We start from the raw sequence: 17,944 nt of genomic DNA, 5'->3' as shown, positions 1-17,944 counted from the left end.
ACGATCCTGTTCTATAATCAATAAACCCTGATAAACCTCACCAACCTTTGTTAATGCAGTCTGTATGCTGCCGTCTTCAACAAACCCTAAAAAGGAATAATAGTAAGCATAATGATCAGTCATAAAAATATTAGGTCAAGCTGTAACCTATTGGGTGGGAAGAAATGGGCCACACCTTCTACCTCAAGAACAGAAAATATTTTATAAGAAAGTTTTTATGAAATTAAAAGCCAAAGGAGGATTTAGTAGTAAATTAAGAATCAAATGCTTAATTGAATCAGGCCTGGAAGCACACAGGCACCACCCTTCACCCTCCCCAAATATCGAAAACTTCTTATAACCTATTAACAAGTACCAAACGTGTTTGGATGAATCAAAAAGTGTGGCTTAAACAAAAGCACCTAGTTTACACCCAGGAGATCTCATACTGTATGAACATTTGGAACTAAAACTAGCCCAAACTTCCCACCAAGCTCAACTATTAAAAGTAAATTAAATGAAGCATTGAAAGCAGCAAAAAGCAAAGCTTACCCCTTTTACCTTTTGTATAATGATTTAACTAGAAAACTTTAACAAAGAGAACTTAAGTTAAACACCCCGAAACCAGACGAGCTACTTATGAACAGTTTATAAGAACAAACTCACCTAATGGGCAAAATAGTGAGAAGATACATAAGTACAGGTGGCAAGCCTAAAAACCTGGTGCTAGCTGTGGTGACATAATGTGTGTTCTCAGTAGTCAAGATCAGAGCATAGAATTAATTGACGCTCATCCCACGGATGTTCTCCTCCTGGATCACCACAGCTCTAATGCACTGATTCCCAGCAAGCTCTCCAGCCCCTGCAGTATCAGCCCCTGTTGGTTTTGTGCTTCTAATGAGGAAACTTGGAATTATTTTTTGGTCTCCATTCTCTTGTATTTGACTTAAAGTGTTTCTGGGATCGGGATACATTTGCTTATGTTAGCTTTCCATTTCCTAACAGACATACTGATTCTATCAGTCAGCTATTAGGATGTAATTGACAAAACAATAAACACTGATTTTGCTCACATGTCTGTGGACCAGCTGGGGAGTCTGCTGATCTCAGCTCATCTGAGTCAGCTCCACGTATATCTTATTGTCCTTAATCCGCAGGGTTAGCTAATAAGGATTTTTCAGTAATGACTTATCTTTTAAATCTACTGGCCACACTGAGTTCCCCAGTTGGTTGGTTTGCTTAGTTTTCTAATTTGCCTCTCTCTCCCCTTCCGTCTCCCTCTCCCTCTCCCCTCACCCCACTCATCCGTGTTTAAAATGTGGTTTTTAAAAGGTTTTAAGACACAGTAGCTTGTTGCTTTGACTTTTTATTTCCAATTTTTTTTCCAGTTTTTAAAATGATTTTTTAAAAGATGCCTTTTCTTTGATCCACTTTATTTATGAAATTTATAGAGACATTTTAGTTTGTCTATTGTTTCTACACCTGTCAATTGCCAGAACAGGTGGGTAAGAAATTTGTTCACTAAACTAAGATATCAAGTGTATCACTCACTGTGCCCTTTTTATTCCAACTATATCAAGACATTCTTTCCTTTTCTGGCATTATTCACAGAGGAAGGATCATTTTCTGTCCTTAACTTTAAATGAAAGTTCTAGCTAGACATTTATCAAACACCTAGCACTTTCAGAGGCTTCTCAGGCTATTTTGCCAGTTATCGGAGAAGCAATGGCCATGAAAAGAAGCTCTGAAATCTCCCTCAGAGAATCAGTGATGAAAAAATAAATTACTCCTAGAATGGATAAATCTTCTGTGGTTGATGGGATAGGAATTTGCTAATTTAGGGTCACCTACTTAGGTACGATTACGTATGCTTTATGGATTAATCATAAATATTAATGGCAGAAGTTACGGAAGTAGAAAATAAAGGCTTGCAAGTAAATACATCTGCAAATATTCATCATGGTAACTTTACTGAATGACAGTGAGCCACATTTCTAGGAAGCAAGCCCGTGTCAGACTAGAATATGGAATCAAAGCTCACCCAGTAGGATTTCAGAGCATGTGGCTGAATTGCACATGACCATCTACTCTCCCACCATCATTTCTTGGTAACACTTCTGAATGTGTACATCACCCAGATTTTGGCCCCAGAAATGCATATGGCAGGACAACAGTCAATCATGATCAGAAGAGAGTCAGTACTGCTAAGAAATCTGGTAGTGTGGTTAAGAGCATTGGCTCTGGAGTCTGACATACTTGGGCCTGAATCTCAGTTCTGTTACTCACTTGCTCTTTGACCTTGGGCAAATCACTCAACATCCCTGAGCCACCGCTAGGGATTCAGGGAGCTTGTCTGTCCTGGGGAAGATTCTAGTCCTAAGATCAGCCTCCTTGAGCACCACTCCACCATCTGCCCCTCCTCACCCCTGCCCACCCACGAGGCCTCTAAATTTCCCTCCTGGGGTTTCTGTAGGAAGAAGAACCTGAGTCTCCCCTCTGGTGGAGACATGGGGCTCTGTGTCCTTTCTTTCCTCATTCACTGCCCTTAGAAGCATTTATCTTTGTACCCCCCTATGCCCAGCCAAGCATAAAACCCTCCAATAGCTAAAAGGAAAAAAAAAGTACAGCAGAAACAAAACACATTCTAATAGCTCAATAAATAATCTAGTCAGAGTGAAATAGTACTAACTAATTTTAAGGGTATTGATGAGAATTCAATGTGATAATATATGATAAAGTATATAAAGCACTTAATGTGGATATATAATAACATCTCAATAAATATTATTACTATTGTCTACCTCACAGGAGCAACATTTCATAAACCAGAGGGTCAACGCTTGATATTGAACCTCTTGGGCACTTCGCCTTGAAGACAGACAGGTCTAAATTCAAATTCTGGCTCCCCCTTTTTAAGGACATGCAATATTTTTCAGGCTTTGGTAACCTCTTCTATCTTCCAAGAGCTTCCGAATTTGAGGTTGTCTATTCTTACTTCCCAAATGTCTACTTTATATGAGTAGCATTATGCTAACTAAGATATGCAACAGGGGCTTGAATTCCCCCATAGCAACAACACAGGGTGTGTGGCCTCTGTTTCTAGAGCTCTGTCTCTCCCTGTTTTCTTTACTTCCTCTCTTCCCTTTTTAAGTTTCCTGTCTGGCCTCTGGGGGCACCTGACATTTTAACATGGGCACAAGGCATAAAGGCCCCAGAAGGAAGCAAAAGGAAGGAGAAAAAACCCAGTAGACCCTCTTCCTTTTGTAACACCTTATCATTACCATTTTTCCTATTAAAAGATAATAATAGTTAACATTTATTGAGCAGTTGCTCTGTGACACCCCTGTTCTAAGCAATTTGTATGTATTATTTCTTTTAACCCCGACAACTCTGAGAGTTGGGGATTGTTACTGTCCTTATTTTCTAGACGAGGGAATGATGCAAACAAACTGAACAACGAGACAAAGGCCACACAACAAATTATTGTGTGTCAAACCCAGGCAGAGAGCCCAAGATCTTAACCACTACATTCTTTTTCCCCTTAGTTTTCCTCTGTTTTAAAAACGTATTTTCTTTTCCTTCAGGATTCTTACAAGTTGTGATTTGCTTTCAGTTTGTTATCTATACAGTTGCAATTCTTATTAAACCTTTTAAAAAGTCAAACAATACAGATGTCTATACAGTAAAAGGGAAAGTCCCCTTCCCCATACCCCACTAGGAAAGCACCATTAATTGTTCAGTGTAGACCTTTCTTATGAATCTCAGTAGCATTCTCTACTGACATCACAATGGCCATAGTAGGAGAAAACCAGTACCATGGCGTTTCTAATAGCATGACGATAATATGCAGGAACTATGTCCAGAACTGCTTTCTGAGTTCTGATCATCTCTGTTAAACTTTCTTCACTTTACCTCAACCTTTAAGGAGAATTTAGAAGTAGAAAAGTGACTCCAGAGGCAGCTCCTAGGAGATAAAATGGCCCATGAGCCCTCCTTCAGACCAAACTCTGTGGGAAGCTGAACACTCCAGTGACCAATCACCATATACATGATGAAAAATCATTATCCAAGCCACCAGGAGTTCCATCATTCATAAAGTGGCATCCTAAAACGGCCATTCCCAAACCACCAGAACAATCTCTTTTGCAGCTAAAGGTAAATTCTTAGAATGCAATTCATTCATTCATTCATTCTACACATATATATTCAGCACCTACCACGTGCTACACACTCCTAGGTACTTAGGATTAAGAAATAGACAAATCAGAAAAAAACTCCCTGTCTAAATGGAGCATACATTCCAGAGGAGGGTAAGAGAAAAAGACAACAAAGCAAAGTCATTTAATAAAATACATAATGTGTCAGAAGGTGGTAAGTATTATGGAGGAAAAATATCAGAGTAAAGAGTGTTGGATAGGGCCTTCCCTGGTGGCGCAGTGGTTGAGAATCTGTCTGCTAATGCAGGGGACACGGGTTCGAGCCCTGGTCTGGGAAGATCCCACATGCCACGGAGCAGCTGGGCCCGTGAGCCACAGCTACTGAGCCTGCGCGTCTGGAGCCTGTGCCCCGCAACGGGAGGGGCCGCGATAGTGAAAGGCCCGCGCACCGCGATGAAGAGCGGTCCCTGCACCGCGATGAAGTGTGGCCCCCACTTGCCGCAACTAGAGAAAGCCCTCGCACAAACCGAAGACCCAACACAGCCAAAAATAAATAAATAAATAAATAAAGTAGCTATAAAATTAAAAAAAAAAAAAAAGTGTTGGATAGGCCTGAGATTTTACTCATGTTGCTTATTTCTCATTTAAGATATTTTCTTCTATGGTCTCAGCTGTTTTAAGTATTTTGTGAGATGGAATTTACATAGAGAAAAGTACATAAGATGTAAATATGCAATTAAATAGATGATGTATTATTATAAGGTGAACACCCATGTACCCACCACTCCACTCATGAGCTACAATGGCTGTCATCCTACATGCTTCCCACATGTTACTGTCTGCTATACACTGAAGGTTGTGTCCCCCCAAAATTCATATTGTTGAAGCCTAATCCCCAAGGTGATGGTGTTTGGAATTGAGTCTTCGGAGATGATTAGGTCATGAGGGTGAAGCCCTCATGAATGCCATTACTGGCCTTATAAGAGAGACCCCAAAGAGCTCCCTTGTCCCTTCTACTTTGTGAGGACGGAGTGAGAAGATGGCTGTCTATGTACCAGGAAGCAGGCCCTCTCCTGACACTGAATCTGCTGGTGCCTTGCTCTTGGACTTCCCAGTCTCCAGAACTGTGAAAAATAAATATTTGTTGTTTAAGCCACTAGTCGATGGTATTTTTGTTATCGCAACCTGAATGGACTAAGACATGGCCCAACCCCAATACCCTCCACAGACTTCCAGAGGTAACCACGATTCTGACTTGCACATTAATCACTCCCTTGCACTTTAAATAGTTTTACTACCTACATATGCCTCCCTAAAAAAGATAGTATAGCCTTTGGGATTTCCTCTTTGGTGAGGTGCTTGCTCCATTCCTCTAGCCATTTTTCTAAATTGGGCTGTCTCCCATTTTCTTATTGATTTAGAGAAGTTCTTTTCGATTCTGGATACAAGTTCTTGGTCATATATGATGCAAATATTTGTCCCCTCCCTGACTAGCGTTTTCACTTCTTACGATGTCTGTGACAGGCATGGAAGGGGCTCTGCTCACCTGCGAGGAGTGCGGTTAGCAGCTGTTGGCTCCTTTGGGTTCCTTTTCAGTTTCTGAACTGGGCTCATGCTTTTTGGGGTGGCTGCTGGCCAACGACTGAGCAGGTGGTGGTACTCAGGTCTGGCCATTTCTGCCCAATGCGGGGCTCCTTTAACAGTCAATCTTCCCTCCAGAACTCCCTGTTGGGCTGGCAGAGGTTTTCCACTTTTTCTTTCTGTGCTCATTGCTGGATAATTTGTCCTGAACTATCTTCCAGTTTACTCAGTCTCTCTTCTGAGGTGTCCAATCCTCAACACATTCATGGCATTCTTAATTTTGGTTATTGAATTTTTCTTTCCTAGAAGTTCAGACAGATTCTTTTTCAAAACTGCTTTGCGGATGTTTTCGAGTTTGTCATTGATTTCTTTAAACCTGTTTGATAATATCTGAAATTATAAAAATCTCTTTCTGCTGTTATTTCAGCAGGTTCTTTTTCATGATGTCTTCTAGTGGCACCGTGGACTCCATGCTGCTTGATGCCTCAGGAAAATTATTTCTGGTGGCCTCCAAAGGCCTAGGATGGAGAGGCTTTGTGGTTCAATTAGGTCAGACACCTTGCAGCACTTCCTGTTCAGATTGCATCAACTAAGTTCAGGGTTTGAGGGACCCAGCTCATTGAAGCTATGAGTTCTGGGGGTACAAATCTGCATGAGACAGGCATGTGCCAACTTCTCAGGGACTCTTTTCCTTCTCTTTCTTCTTCTCTAGTTGTGCTCAGAGCCAAGCAGCCTTATCTGTAGTCTCCTGGGATAGGGAGTAAGGGTTAGGGTGAGGGTTAGTCCTTATCCTGGAGGTGCAATCTTCCCGGGTCCTTCCATAATGCTGCAGAATCACCTGTAAGACTCCCTTTATTTTGAAGTGTCCTGGTCCTGGACATCTGGATCCCAAGTGTAAAGCCAATTCATCTTTGGTGTTCTGATAGCTTATACCTCGGATTACAGGCTATCATCCCCAAATTAAACATTAACCTGGGAGTTCACTATTGTTTTCTTAGCTCTTTAATACATTTAAGGTATTATTTCAACATTTTCAATGAGGAGGTTGATCCAAATAACCTAGTGTGATAGATAAATATGGCCACAAACTATCTGCAGCTCTTTCTATCAAGAGATGGAAACTATTTTCCCTTCCCTTGAATTCAGGCTGGCCTTATGATTTGCTTTGACCAACAGAAAGCAGTGGAAGTGACATTGTAGGACTTCCAAGCCAAAGCCTCAAGAAGCCCTACAACTTCCACTCCTGTCCTCTTGAAACCAGCCACCACGAGAAGAATTAAGAGCAACTTAGGTGCTCTGGCTGACAGTCTTAGCTAACTGTCAGATGTGTGACTAGGGTCAACTGGGGCCAGCCAGCTCCCAGCCAACTTGTCACCTGATTGCAGGCCCATGAATGATCCAAGCAAGATCAACAGAACTGCCCCTAATGAGCCCAGGCCAAACTGATGGTCCACAGAATTGTGATCAATAAAATTGCCGTTGTTTTAAACCACAAAGTTTTGGGGCAGTCTCTTATGCAGCAATAGATAACTGACACACCCAGCTCACAAGTTATTAAAAACTACAACTACCCTAAACTGAAATTTTGATGCTAACAACGTCACTAACTTAATTTTATTTATTATTTTGAGATGATATTTATGCAAAATTTGTTAATAATCTAAGTATATTCTACTTTAGTAACTAAATATTTGATGGCAGAATTGGATTTTAATCTTTTTCCTTTTGATTCCAGAAAATCTTTAAGCATACATGATTAGAATGGCCAAGTCCATTTGGATATACTAAAGCCAGTTGATCAATAAAACATGATAAGAAGAACTCTACCTTCCTTTCTCCAATCCCTTCCCCAAGTGGACTAAAATTAGCTCCACTAAAAGCAATTTTATAAACAAAACTCACTGGACCTAGAGATTATCATACTAAGCAAAGTCAGTCAGAAAGAGACAGATAAATACCATATGGTATCACTTATATGTGGAATCTAAAATACGACACAAACGAACCTATCTATGAAACAGAAACAGAATCACAGACATAGAGAACAGACTGGTGGTTGCCAAGGGGGAGGTGGGGGAGGGAAGGATTGGGAGTTTGGGATTAGCAGATGCAAACTAATATATATATAGGATGGATAAACAACAAGGTCCTACTGTATAGCACAGGGAACTATATTCAATATCCTGTAACAGACCATAATGGAAAAGAATATGAAAAAGAATATATATATATACATATACATATATATACATATATATATATATATAACTGAATCACTTTGCTGTACAGCAGAAATTAACACATTGTAAATCAACTATACTTCAATAAAATAAAATAAAGTAAAATAAAATAAAATAAACAAAACTCATTCTTTAACCTAGAAACCTGAGTGTAGAGAAGGGAATAATATAACTCTACGGCCATTCACTTTGTTTCAAGTTAACATCCTACTCACGTGTTTTGGATAAAAGCCTTTTTAATGTCTTTTCTACAGCAAAGCTCCGAAAAGAATTTTCGGAGCAAAAGAATCTTTCACTACATCTTCCTGCTTATGTATTTTTAGCATCTATACATCTACAACTAAATTTCTTACTCATAGTACAATGCAAAGCAGAATAGCATTACCTCTCTTAAATAAAAATTAATTTGGATTACTCAGTTCCAAAGTTGTTTATGATTCTTTTCAGAGTGGTGTATTCAACAAAATTTCTTTGAAAAAATGTTTCATTTTATAGAAAAAGAATTCCATTTAAAATACAGTTTACCCAAAAGATACCTAAGGAATAAATTGTTCAAATTGTTGGTTCAACAACTGTTTTATGATGAAAGGAACTTAATCCTATTTGTAGCTTACTAACATTGATATGAGTGATCGTTTTTTTCAAAGTATACCTTTTATCTCATACAATTGTATGTGGAAAATGTTTACAAATTATTATGTAAATTAGATTATTCACCATTTTCCAGATTAGTTGCGTTTTGTTATATATATATATATTTTTTTTTAAATTAATTTTTGTCTGCGTTGGGTCTTTGTTGCTGCACGTGAGCTTTCTCTAGGTGCGGTGAGCCGGGGTTACTCTTCATTGCGGTGCGCGGGCTTCTCATTGCAGTGGCTTCTCTTGTTGCGGAGCACGGGCTCTAGAGCGCAGGCTCAGTAGTTGTGGCACACGGGCTTAGTTGCTCTGCGGCATGTGGGATCTTCCCGGACCAGGGCTCGAACCCATGTCTCCTGCATTGGCAGGCGGCTTCTTACCCACTGGGCCACCAGGGAAGTCCCGTGTTTTGTTATATTTGGATGCTAAAGTGCTTACAGTGGATATATGATCAACATGCTGAAGGACTGTAGCAATAAAGAATATTTTCTTAATAACTGTAAAACTCAATATGTAAGAAGCTAATGACAGTGATAATAGAGTTTTAAGAAACTTGCTTGGTATTGAGACAATAATGATGGTATCAACATAAGGTACAATTAACACGATTTTGCCTTGATTTGGTCATATTTCTGGATTGTTATAAAGAGATTATTTCTTTATAATTTTCTAGAACTGCATAGGTGAAGCAGAAACAATAAAATAAGAACGAAAAATAATTTGGTTGGTATCAGGGAAAATAATGGATGCACAATATTGCCTTGGAATTGGTTGATTCTACTATGTCATCCCAAGAGTCAACTATGAAGAGAGGTATTTTAAAAAGGCTTTTTTAAGAAAATAGGCTAACTATGAAGATCTTTATGACTGAATAAATTTAGGAGAGTATATAATGTGTAATTAGCAGAGATATTTCAGTTTTTAAATTGTTAAATGTTAAATTATAGATGATGAAAAAAATTATCTATAAATCTGAGTTTTTTCATGAGCTGAAAAGTCTAAGAAAAATCAGAGCTGCAGGAAAGTGTAAATGGATTGATGGCTTCACTTAAGCCTTTGGTTTTTATGATCCTAGCATGAAGGCATCCTGGACATCTCCTATTATCACTACGATGCTTTCATGTAATTATGATTACCCAAAACAAGTACCCCAGCCACTTCTGCAGTACACGTTGATGGAAAGGAAGGCTACTTGAGAAGACAGAAAAGCCTGAGTGTTGAAAACAGCACCACCTAGGAGGTGAATTTGTTTATAACAAGCCAGCTTTTCAAAAGGTAATCAGTCCCTAGATTCTATTCCACATGACCTCTAGGAAGCCGATAAAAGATTTTAGACTACAAGTGATGGACTTTGGAAACATAGGGGAATCTTGTATGGTACGCATTGTGATTGGATATCTGAGACTTTTCAGCAGAAATGGCTCAGCATCCATCCATGTTATAATCACTTAATACTGGCATTACAGTGTCCAAAGTATAACTCAATGAAAAAAAAACCCATTACATTTGAAATCCTATCTACTATGACCAGATTAAAGAAACCCACGTTAACACTTGTACCTTCACCAGTTCTTCTACCAGTTGTGGGACACAAATCCTTGGCTTGAACTACACAGTTGTTTGGCTCAAGCCAAGGACCTGGGAATGGGGATTTTCTTGCCTCAGTCTTGAAAGGCAACCTTCTTTCTGGGAGGCCCATGCAATTACCAGTGAGTGCAGTTCAATTAGCCAAACACAGTGATCAAAGTTAATTAGGAAACAGTAATAAGCAGCAACAGGCTTCAGAGCATACTAAGCCCTGTGTGTTAGAGGCATGGTCCCAGGCAGGCCTGGCATACATGGGTGCCTCTTTCTGAGAAGGAAGGAAGGGGCACCTGGTGGCTCTCGTGAACACATATACACACTAGAGACATGGCAAAAATTCCCCTCCAATAATTCTTATTATCTATAACCCATAGAAGTCTATAACCCATAGGATGGCTCTGGTTTTGTGAATTACACCTACTTAACAGAAAATCTTAAGAAATTCTCTTACATTCACATGTGATGATGATACTGAAAATATGTACTCTGTGCGCACACGTGTGTGTGCGTGTGTGTGTGTTTGTGTTGGGAGAGATGAATGTGTATCCCTGCAGGATACACATATACACACATATTTAACAAAGAGAATGAGAGAATTACCCCAATCTGCAGGATGGGTATGTAAACATAACACTGAAAAGTCAAGGAAAAATCTAAACAATTTAGTTTTATTCATTAGTCATGGCTCTTCCTTTACAAGTCTATTAGACAAAGCAACTAACTAGCAGTCACATCTCCCCGACTGTGAGTAAAGAGAAGTGAAATATCCAGCCATCATGGGGAAAAAGAAATGCAGCACAGGTGAACAGCTCCCACCAACCCACCCTCTCTGCTTTTCTGGGCACCCTGTCCCTCAGTGTGCCACCTCTCTGGTTCCTACTGTGTATGGTTTACTTCTCCAGACAGACACCAGGGTCCTTGAAGGCAGGTTAAGCCCTCTTCTCTTGGGTGCCCTTGAGCTGCTGGCATGGGGCTAGGCACCTGGTAGTGGCTTATTGGTTGATTGATGTCATGGGGCAGGAGGGATGGGCCTGAAGGGAGGGTGACTGATTCCAGCTGAGGAACAAGGGAGGCCAAGGGCAATGAATGCTGGGAGGGTGGGGGCAGGAGGGTCAGTAGCTCCAAAGGAGTCTGACCCCCGCCCCCACCCTAGTGGCTCTGACCTAGGAGCTTGGGCTAAAAAGAATAGTTTACAGAAGTAATCCCTTAGAGGGATAAACTCTTAGAGGAAAACATAGGAAGAAAACTCTTTGACATAAATCACAGCAAGATCTTTTTTGGCCCACCTCCTAGAGAAATGGAAATAAAAGCACAAATAAACAAATGGGACCTAATGAAACTTAAAAGCTTTTGCACAGCAAAGGAAACCATAAACAAGACCAAAAGACAACCCTCAGAATGGGAGAAAATATTTGCAAATGAAGCAACTGACAAAGGATTAATCTCCAAAATATATAAACAGCTCATTCAGCTCAATATTAAAGAAACAAACAACCCAATCCAAAAATGGGCAGAAGACCTAAACAGACATTTCTCCAAAGAAGATATACAGATTGCCAACAGACACATGAAAGAATGCTCAACATCACTAATCATTAGAGAAATGTAAATCAAAACTACAATGAGGTATCACCTCACACGAGTCAGAATGGCCATCATCAAAAAATCTACAAACAATAAATGCTGGAGAGGGTGTGGAGAAAAGGGAACCCTCTTGCACTGTTGGTGGGAACGTAAATTGATACAGCCACTATGGAGAACAGTATGGAGGCTCCTTAAAAAACGAAATATAGAACTACCGTATGACCCAGCGATCCCACTACTGGGCATATACCCAGAGAAAACCATGATTCAAAAAGACACATGCACCCCAATGTTCACTGCAGCACTATTTACAATTGCCAGGTCATGGAAGCAACCTAAATGCCCATTGACAGACAAATGGATAAAGAAGATGTGGTACATATATACAATGGAATATTACTCAGCCATAAAAAGCAACGAAATTGGGTCATTTGTTGAGACGTGGATGGATCTAGAGACTGTCATACAGAGTGAAGTACGTCAGAAAGAGAAAAACAAATATTGTATATTAACGCATATATGTGGAACCTAGAAAAATGGTACAGATGAACCGGTTTGCAGGGCAGAGATAGAGACACAGATGTAGAGAACAAACGTATGGACACCAAGGGGTGAAAGTGGCGGGGGGTGGTGGTGGTGGTGTGCTGAATTGGGCGATTGGGATTGACGTGTATACACTGATGTGTATAAAATGGATGACTAATAAGAACCTGCTGTGTAAAAAAATAAATAAAATTCAAAAATTCAAAAACAAAAAAGTATACGGAAGTAATCCCTTTGAGAGTGATTAAATAAATTACCATAACTCCTGAGACGAAATATGACAGCCATTAAGAGTTCTTTGAAAATTATGGGGATAACTGTTCAGTTTCAGAGCCCAATTTTCCCTTCCACAGAAGGTGCTAATCATTTCGATTGCCACCCTACCATTTTATTTTACCCATGTCTTTGTGGTCTTTTAAACACATGCTTGGAAGGAAACAAATTTCATCCAATTTTATTATTTAGTGCTTTCTTTCAACCGTAATGAACTAGAACCTGGAATAGAATAAAACAGGTTTTGTGCCTGATTTGAAATCCAATATAATGGCAATGATCTTTTCCCCTTGATATTAAACTTAAATCTAGAATTGAGACTTTTCGGCCCAGAAATTTTCTAGCCTTAATATGTAATTATAAATGCGGTGGGCTGTCAGCAGTGCAATTATCTGTTAAAATTTGTGGAAGGTTCTATATTGGAAATAAGATAAGTATTGAGTCATGGAATTCATAACAGATGAATGGCTAAACAAGGATATAATTTCTAATACACCTTATTTATTCTGAATATTGATGCTCTATATGAGGTGCTTGAAATAATTGTGCCAGAAGATCAATAAGATTTCAGCCCTTTTAATTGGGAAGGGTGTCAGGATAAACAAAATTACAATAATGGACAGTGAGTGGTGGACTTAGATACATACAATTAGGAGGACGATACACCTTATATTTTTACTATGAAATATTTCAAGCATACAGAAAAGTAGAGAATATAGTAAATACATCCATACTCCACCACTCAGTCAAATCTTAAGATTTTGCTATATTTGCTTTAGCTTTTAATTTTTTAAGAAACACAACTTTTCAGGTTCCAGTGAAGTCTCTTGCCCTGATTCCATGCTCTGCCTTCCAGAAGTAACCACCATCCTAAACTTGGTATCTATCATCCCTATGCAAGTTTCATACTTCTAGTTCAACTGTATGTGTCCATACACATGATACGTTGTATTGTTGTGCAGGTTAAAATTTTTATATAAAGTTTATGAACATTCAAGATCTATGAAAATACCACCTTAAATTTTGGGGAAAAAATAAATGATTTTCTACTCTTCTTTGTAACCTCTTATCTTCTAATTTTTCTAAGAGCAGTATTACTCTGATTTCCAAACAAACAATTTGATCAAAAGAATTAAATGGACAGGAATGCTCATTTTACAAAGTGCTCCCCCGGCTGTTGAGAAACCAGTGATGTAGAGTGTGAACTTGTAAACATTCACTGCCATTTGAAGTAGATTTACAATTATTTGAAGAGGTAGATGACAAACAGACCTATTGTTTCCTCCTATAAACAGTAGTAAAGAAAAGGAGGTGGTGGTAAATTAATGAAAGGTTAAAGGTTTAAAATGAGTTTGAGGAGAAAGAAGATGATAAACAGATGAGGCTAAACCTTCAAGAAAATTAGGAAACAGCATAGTTTCGTAACTAGAAGTGAAGTTACTGGTAATTATAGTGATATGATTTGCTTAATACGTTCAGAAGACTGCCTCCTCATTTATCAAGTCTTTGGGGAAAACGAGTTAGCTGCATCCTTTTTATCACTATATTCTCTTGGACAGACCATGAAAATGCCTGGGAAACTGAACGGGAGCCCAGATCTTCTACTTCATCATAATCTTTTATGTATCAGTGACTAAAGCATTTTTCTTATTTCCAGTATTAGATACTTAAAAAATAGTTAATGAAAGTGAAATAAAAAGGAGATAAATTTATTAACCTCCATTTTTCAAGGAGCAAATAAAATTTATTTCCTTCAGAGGGCTCATTTCAGGGACTACAAGTTCACATGCCATCAGGGACTGGTCATGTACATTTATTTTACATAAATGCAAATTAAAGTTACATTTTTATTGAAATATAATTCATATACCATAAACGTACTCCTTTAAAGTGTATAATTCAGTTTTTAGTATAGTCACAAAGTTGTGCAATCACCCCAAAAGAAACCCGGTCCATTAGCAGTCACGTCCCCTTTCCCCTCCCCCCAGACTCTGGCCACTAATCCACTTTCTGTCTCTATGGATTTGTCTATTCTGGACATTTCATACAACTGGAATCATACAATATGTGGCTTTTTGTATATGACTTCTTTCACTTTGTGCAGTTTTCAAGGTTCATTTATGTTGTAGCATGTATCCGGTACTTTATTCATTTTTATACCTGAATAATATTCCATTGTATGGATATACCAACTTTCACTTATCCATTCATCAGCTGATAGATATGTGGGTTATTTCCTTTTTGGCTGTTATGGATAATGCTGTCATGAACATTCATGTACAATGGCCTCTGAATTTAAGTTCAAAAATTTAAAATTAGTTTTGCAAATAGTTAATATATTAACATGGTTCAATATTACACATACTAGCAATTAACATGGTTCAAATATATAACTTTTATATGTTTTTCCCTACTCCTGTCTCCCACATGCCTGATCACTGCGTTCTGTTCCAGTACTATTTAACAGCTTCCTTTTTTTTTCCCCCCACATCTTTAATGGAGTATAATTGCTTTACAATGGTGTGTTAGTTTCTGCTGCATAGCAAAGTGAATCTGCTATACGTATACATATATCCCGATATCCCCTTCCTCTTGCGTCTCCCTCCCAACCTCCCTATCCCACCCCTCTAGGTGGGCACAAAGCATCGAGCTGATCTCCCTGTGCTATGCAGCAGCTTCCCAGTTTCTTTATGTGTCCGTCCGGCATAGGCAAACATCCTAGTTTTTTCTTTTTTTTTTTCTTTTTTTTAAATGGAAAGGTAGCACACTTATGCACTCCTCTGCACCTTGCTTTTTCACTTATCTTGGATGTTTCCATGTTTCTAGACAGCGTCCCCATGCTCTTCTAAAGCTACATGTTCTATATTGTGTGGCTGTAGCACAGTTAATTTAACCAGCCTCCTTTTGATGAGTGTTTTGGAGATGATTTAAATGATCTGATATTTATGAAATCCACTTGTAAACTAGTCATATCATAATAAGCAACCAATGACATAAATAATATCAGATTTAATAATGGGGAATAAAAGAAGCTACTTAATTTTAATACTACACAGGAAAACTGAAAAAGGCCTGAGGCTGCTTTTTAAAATAAAATATTGTTATCCTCAACTATTATGCTGTCAGGTAGAACTAGTTACCTGAAATAGGATGAAAACTGGTAAATAGAGATATTGGTCTAGTTGAGCAACTTGTTTTTAAACTATCTCATGCTTCTCAGAATATTTATCTTTACAGTCCCCAACTTTAATTTAATAGGTCATTTTCACTGAATCTGATGACAGGGAAACCTTTGGAAACACTTGCGAGAGTTTTTTGTCTATGATACTTAACACAATTTATACTTTATCATAAGACCAGAACTAAGATATGTACCTATAAAGTATAGACCAAGTAGCAACCAAGTTGGTTTTAAAAAAGCCACTCAGTTTTCCACTAATTGCCTGTTATGTGACCTTACAAATTGTTAGGTTGCTAGAACGGATCAAGTAAACTTCATTGTTTAAATATTATTAGTTAAAACAAGTTATTACAAAGTTCTAGTTAAAAAATAATTTTTGGAACACTTGTAACATTGTTGGTGGGAATGTAAAATGGTACAGCCACTGTGGAAAACAGTATGAGGACTCCTCAAAAAAATTAAAAATAGAACTACCATATGATCCAGCAGTCCCACTTTTGAGTATATATCCAAAAGCATTGGAATCAGGATCTTGAAGAGATATCTACACTCCCATGTTCATTGCAGCATTATTCACAATAGCCAAGATATAGAAATGACCCAAATGTCCACTGACAGATGAATGGTTAAAGAAAATGTGGTATGTGCATGCAGTGGAATCTTGATCAGCCTTAAAAAAAGAAGGAAATTCTACTATTGTTAACAACATCGATGGACCTGGAAGATGTTATGCTAAGTGAAATAAACCAGACACAGAAAGAAATACTGCATGATCTTACTTCATGTGTGGAATCTTAAAAAGTCAAACTCATAGAAACAGAAAAGAGATTGGTGCCTAGCAGGGGCTGGGGTGAGGGGGAAATGGGGAGTTGTTCAATGGATATGAAGTTAATTACACAAGATGAATAAGTTCTAGAGATCTGTTGTACAACATAGTGCCTAGAGTTAACAATACGGTATTGTGCACTTAAAAATTTAAGAGGGTAGAGCTTCCCTGGTGGCACAGTGGTTAAGAATCCACCTGCCAATGCAGGGGACACAAGTTCAAGCCCTGGTCCAGGAAGATCCCACATGCTGTGGAGCAACTAAGCCCGTGCGCCACAACTACTGAGTCTGCGCTCTAGAGCCCGAGAGACACAACTACTGAGCCTGTGCGCCACAACTACTGAAGCCTGCGTGCCTAGAGCCCATGCTCCGCAACAAGATAAGCCATCGCAATGAGAGGCCCACGCACCGCAATGAAGAGTAGCCCCCGCTCACCACAACTAGAGAAAGCTTGCACGCAGCAACAAAGACCCAATGCAGCCAAAAATAAATAAATAAATATTAAAAAAAATTTAAGAGGGTAGACCTCATGTTAAGCATTCTTAACACACAAACACAACAAGCAAAGGGACATAAGAAAAATTTTGGAGGTGATGGATATGTTTATAACCTTGATTGTGGTAATGGGATAATGGGTGTATGCATATGTCTGAACTCATCAAAGTATATACATTAAATATGTACAGTTTTCTGTATATCAATTATACCTCATTAAAGCTATAAAAATAGTAATTTTTGAACTTCTATTTACGATTAGGTAGACACTGTGAGGTAAATACTACCTACTAGGACTGCCAATACTGTTACAGTTTCTGTGCTATGACATATTTTGATTGGTGGTTCCTCCTAAATAGCTATCATTCTTCATTCCCACATGATACAAAATACCCATAAGCCAAAGAACTGACCTTTAGGCATTTCAAAAGAAACACACTAAAAAATTCTAAGATATTATTACAGAAGCAAAAATGCATTACTTATATTACTGATTACCTGGAGAACAAAAGGTTGAGGTGTTGGCTATTGAATTCAGAGAACAATGGTGTACTTCACTCCACCAAATCACCCAGGTAGAGAGAAACTGAAGCAGAGAGTGGAACCAGTAGGTCATGGTTGGGCATGACCACAAGACCCTATTGATAATGGCTGCTGACCTCAGCAGGGTATTTTCTGGATGCTGAGATGGGACACTGTAGTCTTTTCTAACAGAACGAGTAAGGTGCTCATCATTCCAGAAACTACTTCTTCGGCTGTAGGTTAATTCTTCAGAGTGTGCCTGATCAAGTGCTAACAGCTGAGCGTCACGTTTCCTGCAATTTCTTTCTCAATTTAACTTTGATCTAAGTTCTAGTCTGTAAATG

At 38.7% G+C, this 17,944-nt stretch overlaps 1 protein-coding gene across 1 annotated transcript in view; it reads right to left on the bottom strand.

Moving 5' to 3' along the window:
• Positions 1 to 13,137: 13,137 nt before the first annotated feature.
• The window catches only part of GK (glycerol kinase), a 73,198-nt gene continuing 68,391 nt past the window's right edge, over positions 13,138 to 17,944 (bottom strand). The window contains exon 23 of the transcript XR_450409.3: positions 13,138 to 17,935. The gene's annotated coding sequence lies outside the window, so the exon portion shown is untranslated. The remainder of the gene's footprint in view (positions 17,936 to 17,944) is intronic.

Source organism: Balaenoptera acutorostrata, chromosome X (genome assembly GCF_949987535.1).
Source record: "Balaenoptera acutorostrata chromosome X, mBalAcu1.1, whole genome shotgun sequence".
NCBI classification, from domain to species: Eukaryota; Metazoa; Chordata; class Mammalia; order Artiodactyla; family Balaenopteridae; genus Balaenoptera; species Balaenoptera acutorostrata.
The sequence above is the reverse complement of the archived record's forward strand: the minus strand, read 5'-3'. Positions and strand labels throughout refer to the sequence as shown.